Source organism: Anguilla anguilla, chromosome 5 (genome assembly GCF_013347855.1).
Source record: "Anguilla anguilla isolate fAngAng1 chromosome 5, fAngAng1.pri, whole genome shotgun sequence".
NCBI classification, from domain to species: domain Eukaryota; kingdom Metazoa; phylum Chordata; class Actinopteri; order Anguilliformes; family Anguillidae; genus Anguilla; species Anguilla anguilla.
Window position 1 is genome coordinate 2,213,868 of NC_049205.1, and position 13,096 is coordinate 2,226,963.

A 13,096-nucleotide genomic window follows, 5' to 3' on the forward strand; every position below is an offset into this window, starting at 1 on the left:
CACGTGAAAAATATGAGGGATGTAAAGCTGGGGCAGTGCAGCGAGCTAATGACCCGCCTGGAGCTCCTCCACAAGGCTTACCGCCAAGCATTACCGCCAACGTTAGCGCTGAAGAGCCTGGACCGCGGCAGCAGGGAGGGAGGGGCCCCACCGCGGGGCCTCCTTCAGCGAGGGAGGGGTTCACACCGAACCCGCCTGCGCGGGACGGGCGGGCCGACAGGGCGGGAAGAAGAAAGGAGAGCGGGGAAAAAAGAAAGGAGTAAAAGAGAAAAGAAATATGGAACGGGCAGAAAATATTGTCTATAAAAGACTTTTTCATCAGAGAAAGGAGTGTTTCTACATAGTTGGATACATACATAAGAAAACTCCCACTATAACTGAAGTTAACTTCTAACGCTTTTGTCAGATGCTGCTCTGGGTGATCCAATCACAGCTTTGTTGCCAGCAGCCCACTGCAGACCCAACCAACGCATTCCCAAGATTCATCAGCAGCAGCAAGCAGAGCCCCTCCCCCCCAGCCGCCCCCCGCCCCCACCCCCCCACACACACTCTCCATCCCATGATCCTTTGCATGGCCTGCAGCGCTGTTCCCCACGCCACGCCTGACTGGAGCGATGACCGAGCTTGTCCTCAGCACTGAAGCCTGATGAACTAAAGGCCTCTTGGTGTGAGGTGGCAGTTATGCTAACCTGCGTCTTACAGGCTCTCCCTTCTGTATGGGGGAGGGAGGGAGGGAGGGGGGCCTGGGGAGGGGGGGGGGTTTGTCCCCTTTTAAAATTTCTCTGAAAGAAAAAGAGAAAACTTCTACTGAATGTTCATCACCAGCTTCCATGAATACTTGGGTTTAAATACGATAAACAAAAAAGTAATTTATGGGGCAGTGCAGCTATACGTTTTTTCATTTTCACAACTTCCAGCTGAAGCAGTTTTGCAAGTAATTGGATCTAATTGACAATTCCAGGCCATGGGCAGGGTCATTCCCCTCTTTTAAAAAGAATAATCTGAGCTTCCTTAATGCCAATCGTTCCCACCTCCTTCAATTATATTCCTCATAAGCTTACGATTACACAAACTGAGCTAATTACCTGTCACTGCTGTCTCCTTAAGTTTAGTCCCCGATTTATAGTTCGGTCAACAGCTCCTCCGTTTCCACCTCCTGCCAGGAACGGGCGGGGCTGTCAGCTCACAGATTCATCCTGGTCCCTTCGGCCCATTGGGTCTCTGGTCCCTCCGGCTGATTGGACCGTTTGCACGAAGTGCTCATGTGACATCACCGTATTCTTTCTCTGATAGATGTGTAAACGCACATGTTGAGCCAGCATGGATTCTTTGTGCCGTCTTGTGGACCCAAAAGCATAGAGCCCAGTCAGACACGGCTGACCTTTTCAAAAACGTTTGGATTCCAAATCAAACAAACTGTTTACTTTTGTCCTTAATTCTGGTCTTTTGAGGGGATTTTTCACAATTTGACAACAGACATGCCAAAATGTTTGCATCAGGGACTTGATATAGCAATCCTATTTGTCATCAATAATAAATAATAAAATCAACACTTTAGTAAGCAATACTATAGCATTTATAGCAACCGTTTAGCCCACATAACTTTCACATCTATTGAAAATAACCAACTCTTGCACAGATTTTCTCCATATAATTATTTCTCATTTTGTATCATATCACATAATCTCAAAAAAAAATAAAAATGTTTTTTTCTTCATTTTATTCGAAAGGGGTCCTTTTTTGATGCAGTCAGACAGCTCGTCAACTGGCGATCGCATGAGCATGAGCTGAACCGTGATCTGATACGGCGCAAAAAGAAAAGTTACATAATTTTGAGTCACAGGACTGCAACACAATGAGAGTGGCTGCAGACGCGGGGGGGGGGGGGGGGGGGGGGGGGGGTGTGTGGGGGGGGGGGGGCGAGGAGGGTTTCAGAGAGCAGCATCGTCTGAGCACCACACACTGTGGATGTGAATAATAAAATAACGCACGTGACCCACGTGCCCGTGCTCTGTGCATAATGTGAACACTGTCTCCGGGAAGAATAAACCCCAGGCATCTCAAAAAGGCCGCACGGTTGTGTTGTGTTCTGCCTGACACAGTGCAGTATTGCTTGCTGCCTCCCTGGCCTGGACACCCTTGTAAAAGAGATATTCATCTTAATCGGAATCTTTTGGTGAAAAAAAGGATAACATTTTAATTTTTTTAAATTAGGAACTGGTCACAAATGCTTATAGGACAACTGGAGTCAATCCGTGTGCCGAGCAGAGATAATATATCAGTGTTTGGGGGGGGGGGGGGGGGTGATGGTATAAACCATAGGTGTATGACGATCTGCATGCATATTACCAACACAGACATTCGACAAGTCCACAGCAAAGCCTCCTCTCCTCCTGGACAATGTAAGGAAATGCTTACGGATGAGCTCCTGAGGTTCAGATATGAGCGTTTTTTTTTGAAGGGGGGGGGGGGGAGTGAGAGGAGGGGGTCTGGAACAGCACCAGCACTACTTTTGTCTTTTTTTTTTTTTGAAGAATAAATCCTCTGTGTTTCTCGGGTAATTAGCTTCCGTCTCGCCCCCCCCCGTCTCGGCCCCCCCACGCCACGTCCGTAAGTGCAGAGAAGCAGGAGCTCAGCCGCCGAGCCCATGAGGTCATCGCTCTCGCCCGGGCCGGGATTACGGCGCCGGAGGGGTCCGGAGGAGCGCGCATCGATCCGGCCCGACAGCCGCGGGCCACTTTAAGCCCCGCCCACCAGGGCCGCCGCTCAAACCGCTGAAAGCCGCCATCCTGTACGTCTTCCGCCATCTTTAACGAGCGCCCAAACGGCTTCGCGCTGTACGACGCGATTCATCCCCCGCGTTATCAGCTCAGCGCACCCACAACGCGAGATCGCTTCAGACCGCTAACGCTAAAGGTCATACACGGTGGATTTCGGTTTAATTATCGTGCGAAGCCTGCCAAGACGACAGTGCCTGTTAAACCTGTACTCACTGCTCGCATGGGAAAAAAAAACAATCAAAATGGCTGACCATCCTGGCACTGAAGCTGCAGGTCAGGAATGGAGAAACTTCTGGAATATTACCAGTTAATTTAGTCATTTCCCACAGCCGGGGGGGGTCATATAGGGGGATAAGTTGGGACGATTCCAAGGGCTATGACTGACAGGGGCCTTCCAAAAAGATATTAGAACATCGGATCTTCTGGGGTGGTGGGGCCTAGTCTGAGATATTTTCAAGGGGCCCAAAACCCCAGATTGTTGCACCCCTACTCACAGCACTTCCAAGCATAGACCATGGGGGGCCAAGATCACATTCGCACACGGACGGCATAAGCCCAAAGAGGACTGCTTGCGTTTGCACACACTGCACATTCTCACAATGCACTGCAGCAGAAAACGGCACCGAACTGGAACTGGAATCGTCCCGTCGCTAAAATGGCGGCCTTAATAAACCGCAGCTGCCAGCACTCAAGCAGCCACTGTTATGACTCGGCGTCAAACCCCCCCCCCCCCCCCCAATAGTGTCACTGACCGCGTGAACCGCTAACCAGGAAAACTCCATCGGCCGTAAACGACGGTCTGAAACGCCACCGCTCTCAGCTGCCACGTTGCTTCCTGAAATATTTGGCGGGTTCATCCCGGCTATAATGACGCCACTTGCTACAAAGAGCCGGGGTGTCACGTTCGGTTGAAGGCAGTCCAGCCACATGATTCGTTCAGACAACGAACGCACCCTCTGGAGCTCTCTCACCCCCCCCACATTCGCTCACGGTGACTTCACCTAATTCAGTCGGCGGTCGGGCTGGATTTGTGTAATCATGCACGGGAGGAAACATCTTCAGACAATTCTCAGCTTTAGAGTGTTAAGAGAGTGGGTAGCCCACACCCCACGTTCACTCTTCCATCGCGCGTGCAGCCTCAGTGAAACCTTAAATCGGTTTTCCAGCGTCGAGCGATGCGTCCGAATCCTGTTCTCCCTAATCAACCGCGTACCCCTCTCCGCCGTTACAGTTCAGGACCCCAGGATGTGAGTTTCTATTGCCGGTATCTGCTCTATACCTTTGTTCATCTCCTCTCTCGTTTGCTCAGGGGTGACATTCGCGTAATCAAACGGCATCTTTTCACGCCCGTCTCTGAAGTGGCGGAGTGAATTTAATATCCGATCGCGCTCGGCGGGAACATGCAGGGAGAGCTTTTGCGCTGTTATTATGGGCTGTTATTACACGGCTGAGCCGGACGGCGTAGTTTTGTCGGAGTCGGTTAAACTCCAGTGTCCGCCGGTGTGACAGCTAAAGTAGCCGCGTGCGCCGCGGCCATGTTCCCCGCAGCAAACCCACGGGCCTGCCCCCCCTCCCCCCCTCCTCCGCCCGTCCGCCCGCCCGCCGCTTCCGTGCCGACTCCTAAAGTGTTTTAACCACAAGGCATCCTCCCGCGTCGGCGCATTAAGCCACACGAGCGAGCAAGAGAGAAAGAGAGAGAGAGGCACTTACTTCAAATCGCGGTTTATGTTTTATTCCTCCCGTAAATTTCGAAAGCGTCTAGACTGAAGAGCGGTGAGCTGAAAACTCGGGCTCGTGGCGCAAGGGCTCGCCGACTGAGAGCGAGAGAGGACCGCAGCTTCCAGCCCGGCGGAGATCCTGGCGAAGGTGACGGCCTCTCGGTGGAACCTCCAGTTGCTTCCGGAGTGCAGGGAATAGAGGAATGCTCACAAGAAGTTGATTGTTCAGATTGATTCACAAGGTGAATAAGTATAAAGGGGCCCAGTATCTTGCCAGTGGTTATTCCATCATTGCCCACTTAGCCAAACATGTAGCTGAGAGTGTAGATGTGAAGAGGATCATGGGAACGCACTCCCTCATCCACAGTGACCCACATGTCCGCTTTTTGGTTTGTAGCTAAAAAGGGCCCTCAGCCCATCAAATGCACGTTGCTCAGTATCAGGACAAGTCCTGACAAACACATGTGACATGTGCACTGCCAAGCTGGAAAAAAAGTTTTAGAATCACAGAGCTTAAGGGTCACCCTACTCTAGGAAAGGCATAATGCTCATGTTATTATACATTTTTCCATCGACTCCTATGAGGAGCTTACCAAGCAGCTGTACGTTTTTTAAATTTTTTTATTCTTTTTATAATTTTATGCTTAGTGTATAAATTAAGATTCATAACCTTCAAAATGACATGGATTCCATAATTTACAAAACAGACAAATCCTCTTCATTTATCTTAGGTTCCAAACATGCATTTAATTTACAGTTACAGCAATGCAATTTTGTATGGCTGAGCGCTTGAGACTATTCTGCATTATATAAGAACATCAGAAACGCTGAGAGGAAGAGAGGGGGACAGCACTCAGGGCGGAATCTAATTGAACTAAATTTACTTCTCTACCTTTCAGAAAAGCTAAAATGACTGTATAATGAAAAAAAACTGTTTTATTCAATTGGTACTCCATTATAAGCCACTCTGAGCAGCACGCTGCAAAATACGCTATAAAGCTCTATTTATTGAACACTTAGAGGCCTTTTAATTTGTTAACAATTCATGGACCACATCTGCTGTGGACATTTCTGAATATGTGTGTGTGTGTGTGTGTGTGTGTGTATGTAGTAATTGTACTGTTATAAACTCAAGCACAATTTTGAATGAAGGCTATTTTTACCATAATTTCCTTTTCCAAGTAAGTGCCACAGAATGTCCCATTATATTACGAATACACACACAAAAATCTAATTTTGCACTGCATTACCCTTAATTAATTATCCTCAACTTAGTAGCTATTTTGTAATTTAGATCCCCAACACATCAGGGGTAACTGTATAATTCAGCTGAATCTGGGTTGCTTCTCTCCAGAATTGGGCGTTTCACTCAACCAAATGATCTAATTATGGTTCTTTTTTCAGCATCTGTAGTCATTACTTTTTTCAGTTGGCCCTTTGACTTGAAAGTGTTATGCAGCCTCTAAAATTAATTCTAGAGACTGCATAATACATTTCATCATACTTAACAATACATTATAATTGCTTAAAGTTATATAAACAATAGATTATAATTGCTTGAAGTTGAATATAAAAACTTAGGATTCTGGACATGCATCGCAACAAAATGCATCCATATTTTCGCTAATGATGCAACAACATAGTTTCATATTTATCATTTATGATACACCGCATTGGGGCTTAACACAACCGGACTAGTGTTAGTGTAAAAGATTCACTTGCGAAAAATGAGACAGAACTATTTTATTGGATATTGTTGGGTGTGCCTGTATCATACTGGGTATTAAAGTAGTGCATATCCCGTTTGCTGACTTTTCCAAGAGGCCCAGAGTGTGTAATTTCAACCAGGACTTGATGGATCAAACATGGATCAAACTGAATGCCCTCACAGATCATTCAAACTAAACTCATGCTTTGGCATAGTATCTGATAATAAACAACAGAACATAGATCAATGATTCTAATGTATATGATTTCAACAAAGGTTACGGGGGGCGAGGAGGGGGGCGGTGTATAAAGCTATCCGTTATCTCGATAGCTTTAAAAGATTATTTCAGAGGTGAAAAATGGCAGCATACTGTTCAGTGAATCAGTCCAACAAATGGCAAAAAAAACCCTGCGATTTAAAGTCACTTCAGAAAAGGGCCTTAAAATACTATGAACAGAGGCAATAGGCACACTACTTCGTACTTACAATAAATTATTTGGGGGGGAGTATGGAGTGTATTTGCCTCTCAGAATGTGTGTGTGTGAGAGCTGTGCAGAACACTTGTCCTTCTCCCGACGCCAGACTGCTGGGACAAAAATAAAAGCGTTGGAAAAAAAAAAATCTAAACTAAACGAAATCAACACTCTGCCCTTGACAACAGACTGAGCAGTTAAATTACTTTTGGGGTCAGGTCCAATCTACAGGCCTCTTTTCCCCTTCCTCTAATGTGTGGCGACTCGAGGTCCTCACGGTCCTGGAAAAAAACAAAATCATATAAAACCACACAAGTGATTTTTCAAAAAGAAAAATCACCAAAGTTCCCATCGGATGTCCTGGCGGCCATCGTAATGACCACGTTCGGCCGTCCAGTACGTTTTTCCAAGAAAATTAATTCCGCAAACGAGCAGCTTTTACAAGACCCCCCCCCCCCCCCCCCCCCCCCCCACTCTACACGACTTTGTCTGTTATGTTTAGGCAACAAACAGAAAGAGTGACATCACCTTACCCTAGCTCAACCTGCACTGTTATAGTCGAGGAGTTTCTAACAATGCCACCCCTTTTTGTCCCCTCTGGGCTTCCATGGATTCGCTCAACTTTACTCAGGATTCTGTAACAAAGCCCGGGGCTGATCACCGCCTGCTGAAGAGGTTGTCTGCACATGTACAGGCACAGTAATTACTCCAGCTGAACAAGCAGACCCGGATTGGAGATGACACTGAACCATTATCAGAAAATCAAGTGCTGTTTTTTTTTTTTTGCAATTATGCTAGTATGGCTGAGCACGGTGAATCGGGTCATTGTTTCCCCGGGAAAGTTAATTTACCCACAAACCGTATGACTTCTACAACCTCGACACCGCACAGTGAGACAGTTCTTTGTGGGGACGATTTCAATGTGCTGGTTCTACTACAGTATGCTGTTTTTGACCGTGTATTTGATAAAATGATAAAGATGGAAGTGCATCAGACTATTCTGTAATTTTTATTTTTACTGAATACGTTCAAGTCTGTTCATCCCTCTGACAAACCAAGAAATCTCCTCTTGTTTGGATAAAGACTGAGATTTTTAAAAGCAATATGGCGTACTTTGGTGGATTGAAAGAGTTCAAATAATTTCACTAACGTCATGAAAAGGTGCATTCCAGCTGAGATATGAAGCGCTAGCATTACTAGCGGCGGCCTACCTGCCGATTCCCCGACACTAATCCAACATGGCAGCCCACAGCAACGACACCCCAGTCTCCCAGCCTCCCCAAGCTGCCGCTGACCCCTGACCCCCGACCCCTTCTCACATGGGCAGCCGGGGGATGGGAAAGGGGTCAGGCCACGGCGAGCCTGCTCTGAACTTTCAGACATGTGACCTCCTCTCCCACGCGGTCCGCTCTCGCACACCTCGAGAGCACGCGCCACAAGGCCCCGCGTTTCCTCTTTGATCAGCACACGCCACGCCCAGTTTACCTTCAGCGTGTGTCCAGTCAGGTGTGCCTAAACCCCCCCCCACCCCACACACACACACACACACACACACACACACACTTACACACACACGCACGCACACACACACACACACACACACATACCCTTAACCACACACTCGCACACAGACACACTCGCACACGCACGCACAAACACACACACACAGGTCTTTCAGCTATATGCCAAAGATGAATAGATTCATGTTTCTCCTAAAGCATATATTCTCCCCCTCACCCCCATCCCACAGTGTTAAATGGAATGCACTGAACGCCCATTGCATTTTAAAAATATGGTAAACGGTTCATTCGCAGTCGCACCTGCACTTCTCTCAAGGTGGCGATTATGCCTTTCCTTCATATGCGTGTCAGAATCAGTGGATATCCCGTTTGGATGGGATGACAGACTCCACGTTTTTTTCACACAGCAGTAAAACGACTATCAAATGAACAATGGCTTTATTATGCAGCGTACTCGGCTAGTATTTCTCATTCCACCAAGTTTGGCACAAGTACCCAGGACCGCACAAACAAACTCCTCACGACTACAGAGGGCGGAAAGTGGATCGAACCCGGTCCCCTTAAAGGTCCTCCCGCACAACCCCCCAATCAAACCACAGTTCGAGGGGGGGGTGCGCATTCTTTTGGGCTGAGCTGTCGGTAAAGTGAGAAAGGAACCGCACGAGCTTGTAGGTCCGCCTCTCTTCAGGACGCCAACGGGCTCCCAGCGACGGGCCGGTTCTGCCGTACGAATCAATTTGTCTCCACTGACGGAAAATAATTGCAAAGCAAACAAATTATCCGCGCTACACTGAACCTCCCCCCCCCCCCCCCCCCACTCGAGGGGAAGCGGCGGCGGGCTGAAGAACCGCACGGCTTTTTAAACACACAGCTTTTCTTTTCCGTCTTTTTTTTTCTTCTCACCATCACGCCGTCTCACAAATGAATTCTGCCCCGGCTGGAAGTGGAGACACAAGGCCGGGAGACTCTTAAAGTGGCGGCGCCTGCATTATGCATTCAGACGAGGCGCGGTGCGTAGCCGAGCGGACGCGGATCGAAAGCGACAGCCGCGCAGGGCCGGCGCGAAGTCAGCAGACCGCGGGCTTCGGGAACGTCCCGTCAGTGACGTGTTCCCACCAAAACCTCTAGCGCTGTCGCCTCAGGTTCGCTCCAAACTATAACCGTTTCCATTTTGAGGTTCAGCTACAGCTGATTTTGACCAACCCTTCAGGGGTAGTCTAGTGCAGAGTGACTACAGTAATGACTTCTGTACCCACAGAAGAAAGGGTTCCAAAAGGTTCCTCTGTGTCTCCATAGTGGAACCCTGTCTAGTGCAAGGGTTATTCGCCAGGCTAAATCTGGAAGCTTTCACACTTTTCACACCTACCAAACAGGGTTCCACAAATAACTTAAAAAGGGTTCTCCGATGGAGACAACCCAAAGCCCCCCCCCCCCCCCCCCCCCCCCGGAAGGTGAAAAGGTTTTGCGCCAAAGTGAAAAACCTGCAATCACTTGTACATACAGCAAATTTCCCCTCTGTGGGATTAATAAAGCATTATCTCATCTTATCTTAGACCCTGAGCGAGAGATTGCCATACAGTCATAGGCCTTGAGTTAGACACCGTCATGCAGTCACACCGTAAGACTGTCATATAAACATGCCGTAGAACCCGACAAGATGGAATCATAACCAACAAGCTGAGAGAGAACTGTAATTATCCCTTCAGAACCGACAGAGCAGAAGTGGTGTGGACCGCATCTGTGCCACCAGCCCAGGTTCGGGTCATGTGACACGCGCTGCCCCTTCGCGGGCGCAGCCACGGAAACGCCAGCGCGGGACGTCCCACATACGCAGCGCTGGGGAGATGACAGATGGGCCCGCAGGTTGTAATCCAAGCCCCCACATTAGCGGTCCTAAAGCCGAATTTAAATCTTCAAGTCACGGCCCTCGGCAACCCCTCGTGACCAGCGAGCGAGCGAGCGGCCTTTCCGTTTTAAACCCGTCCTGCCAGGGCCGCGAAAGCGAGAGGAGTTAAATACAGATGAAAATTAATATTTCATACGGCCCGGCCGCTCCACGGCTGAACGTACGCTCTCTGTGATGGGTTTTTAGGGTCTGCGCGATTCAGCTGGCCAGGAGCCACCCTGTATCAGCCATAAATTAACACACAGTGCATTTAGGATTGACAGAGCAACAGAATATCCGCGTTCATCCTCGATGTAAACGAATTATTTGACAGATATGATAGGCGCTCTGGCTTGTGGTCTCCCCGCAGCACTCGGCTAAATTTATCCGTCGGTCGTACACGAGAGTAATCACGTCGAGTACGGAGCAATCAGCCGGTTAAGCAGATCAACAGAACTGTGCGTAATACCTGTGTGCATTCATGCAAGGGAAAATGCAACCAGTGATTTACTGTATTCCGAGCCACGTTGTTTAAACACAGGGTTAGATGGCAGCTCACACCAAATTCAGTATTAGTATTAATTAGAAAAATATTACTGAACATGCCACGTATGTCACTGGAACAGGACAATAGTAGCCATAATCCGATAATGTTATAGCAGATATTTATGAAAGGTATAAGAAAATGTACCAGATACATTCAGTAATGATGGATTGGGATTCAGCCAGCTTAATCTTTGTGTACACATATGAAATATAACCATCATCGGTCTCTCGACAGAAAAAAAAACATAAGAGATCATACAGAGGCCAGTGCTTGGAAACTGTCCAATCTCTAACAGTCGTATGCCAGGTCAGACATACAGAGATTTAAGGGGAGTATTTTAATCTATAAAAGTGCGTTTGTCCATATGGGTCAACGCATGTGTAAAAATGGTACACTAAAATTGTTATTAATGTAATCACAGTATACAGTGATTACATTCCCACGTGTGCACAGAAAGCAATAAACACAATGTCAGAAAATGATAAACAAATAAACTACTCCACCCTGCAAGAACAATCTCTCAATCACAGATTAAATGCTCCGCATATTTCACAAATATATTTCAAAAAGGTAAACTGTGCGATAAAACCAATAAATAAATAAAAAAATTGACATCATAAATTTAGAGCCTAATTTACAATGCTTTGTTGCCACCAGAACTGTATTAGGGAAGTCACAACCCACTCAACCTCCCTTCCCCTTTCTTTTAAATTATGAGAAGTGTTCTGCAGAATCTGCGTTCAGGTTCTGAGAGATGGTCCATTGCTACCCTCCCAGCGGTTCTTTTTGCGTTTCTCGTTTTCGGTCACAGGAGACACCGGTCGACAGATTTGGGGTTGGGCTCCCCGCCAGAATAACCGTGCACCCCACGGCTGTTCCTTGGTGCTCCAGCTGAGCACCCCAAACTTCTGTCAATACATAAACATGGCACTGGGGTTTCCCCAACATGCTGCAGTTTAAAAAGTTCAAACTGAGTTCATACCGAAAGGTAAAATCAGGGGGAATAAGTTCAGTGTCGAAGGCTTTGAGGAGCTGCAGACGAGGCTCGATGAATCGCCTTGGTGTCGGTTAAGAAATCAGCCTTTTCGAAAATTGCGATTACGATTCAAGAATCCGACATCTTGAAATTTACCTGCTGATCATTTTCAATGAGTGCCATCGAGGCAAACAGCTTCAACACTTCACCAGCTCACCGTCACGTGTTGACTCTGGAAAAAAGGTGACGAACCGGGGAGAAAAGAAACGGACGCACGTTTCAGACCGCTTCCGTTTCCACACATCCCGCAGTTTATGTTCCTTTAAAACACTCGGGCCATCTCAGCGGTGTCCCGAAAAGCAATTAGCGACAAAGGGCCGATTTCACAGGCAAACAAAGAGCCACTGAAGCTAAATTTATTGGAACAGCGATCGCTGAACTCCTTTCACAAACGAGGCAAAGCATTTTAATCAGTTAAGCAGCGAGGGCGCTCCCAGAGGAACCCTAAAAGAGCCCAAATAAACCTGCCAGCGCAGCGGCTTCAGGCTCACCCCTTTACACCTGCGTCTCAGTGACAGATAGAGACCTGATCTTAACCGCCCTCATCAGTCAGTTTGGCAGTTATTACTCCACAGATCAAGGTCTGACCAGCGCTTCTTGTGTGCAGTTAGTACCGTACGTGGTTCTCAATTTAGGAGCGTGTGATGGCACATCCGAGTCAGAACGCTTCAGAATTTGAACCAAGAAGCAGGAAATAACTGATATCCTGTCCAAAAACCTTGCTGAAGTTTTCCGACCAATCAGATGTCACGGGTTCCTGTGATTCTTTAGTTAGTATTTACAGCTTATGTTTTTCGGGCCACAAGTCAAACGCAGGCATGACCCTCCATGGCATGAAGCCAGAGCCTCCAACCAGGGGCAAGATAATTACCTCACCTTTCCACCATCAGAGGGCGCCACAGAGCTGACTCTTACGTCTGGATCTCGGTCACGAAGTTCACAGCACTGAGGACCATACCGTTTCAAGATTATTATATTTACTGACCAAGCAAAGTATTAAACGTGAGCAAGTGTTATTTTCACATACACATCTTGTACAAGCAGTTTACTCAAGATGACCCTAGGAAAACAAGGAATTAGGCCACACTCCAAAGTAAGTGAGCTTTCATTTTCCCTCTGGGTTGTAAGATCAGTGAAAGTAGAATCTTTCTACAATCAATGAAATGTTTCCTCAGAGGGCAGAAAGGTTATGGGAGACAAGAGAACTGTTAAAAGGCACACTTAAGGCTCAGCCAGCTGGCTTGGCAAAGATGTCAACAGAAGTACTCAAGATGTGCAACCTACACTGTCCCTGGGAATACAAGATTAGGGGGAAAGCCATTTTTGTTGATGGTTGTTCATTATTGAGCTTGTCTTCTTTTTGGCAGATTTATTTGTGAATGAATGGGGACTGGGAAACATGAGATTGTACGAGTATAAAAACCTCACC

General features: G+C 47.4%; 1 long non-coding RNA gene across 2 annotated transcripts in view; it reads right to left on the minus strand.

Annotated features, from left to right (window-relative positions):
• Positions 1–13,096, minus strand: part of LOC118226910 — a 65,585-nt gene that overhangs the window by 50,445 nt on the left and 2,044 nt on the right. The window lies entirely within an intron of this gene.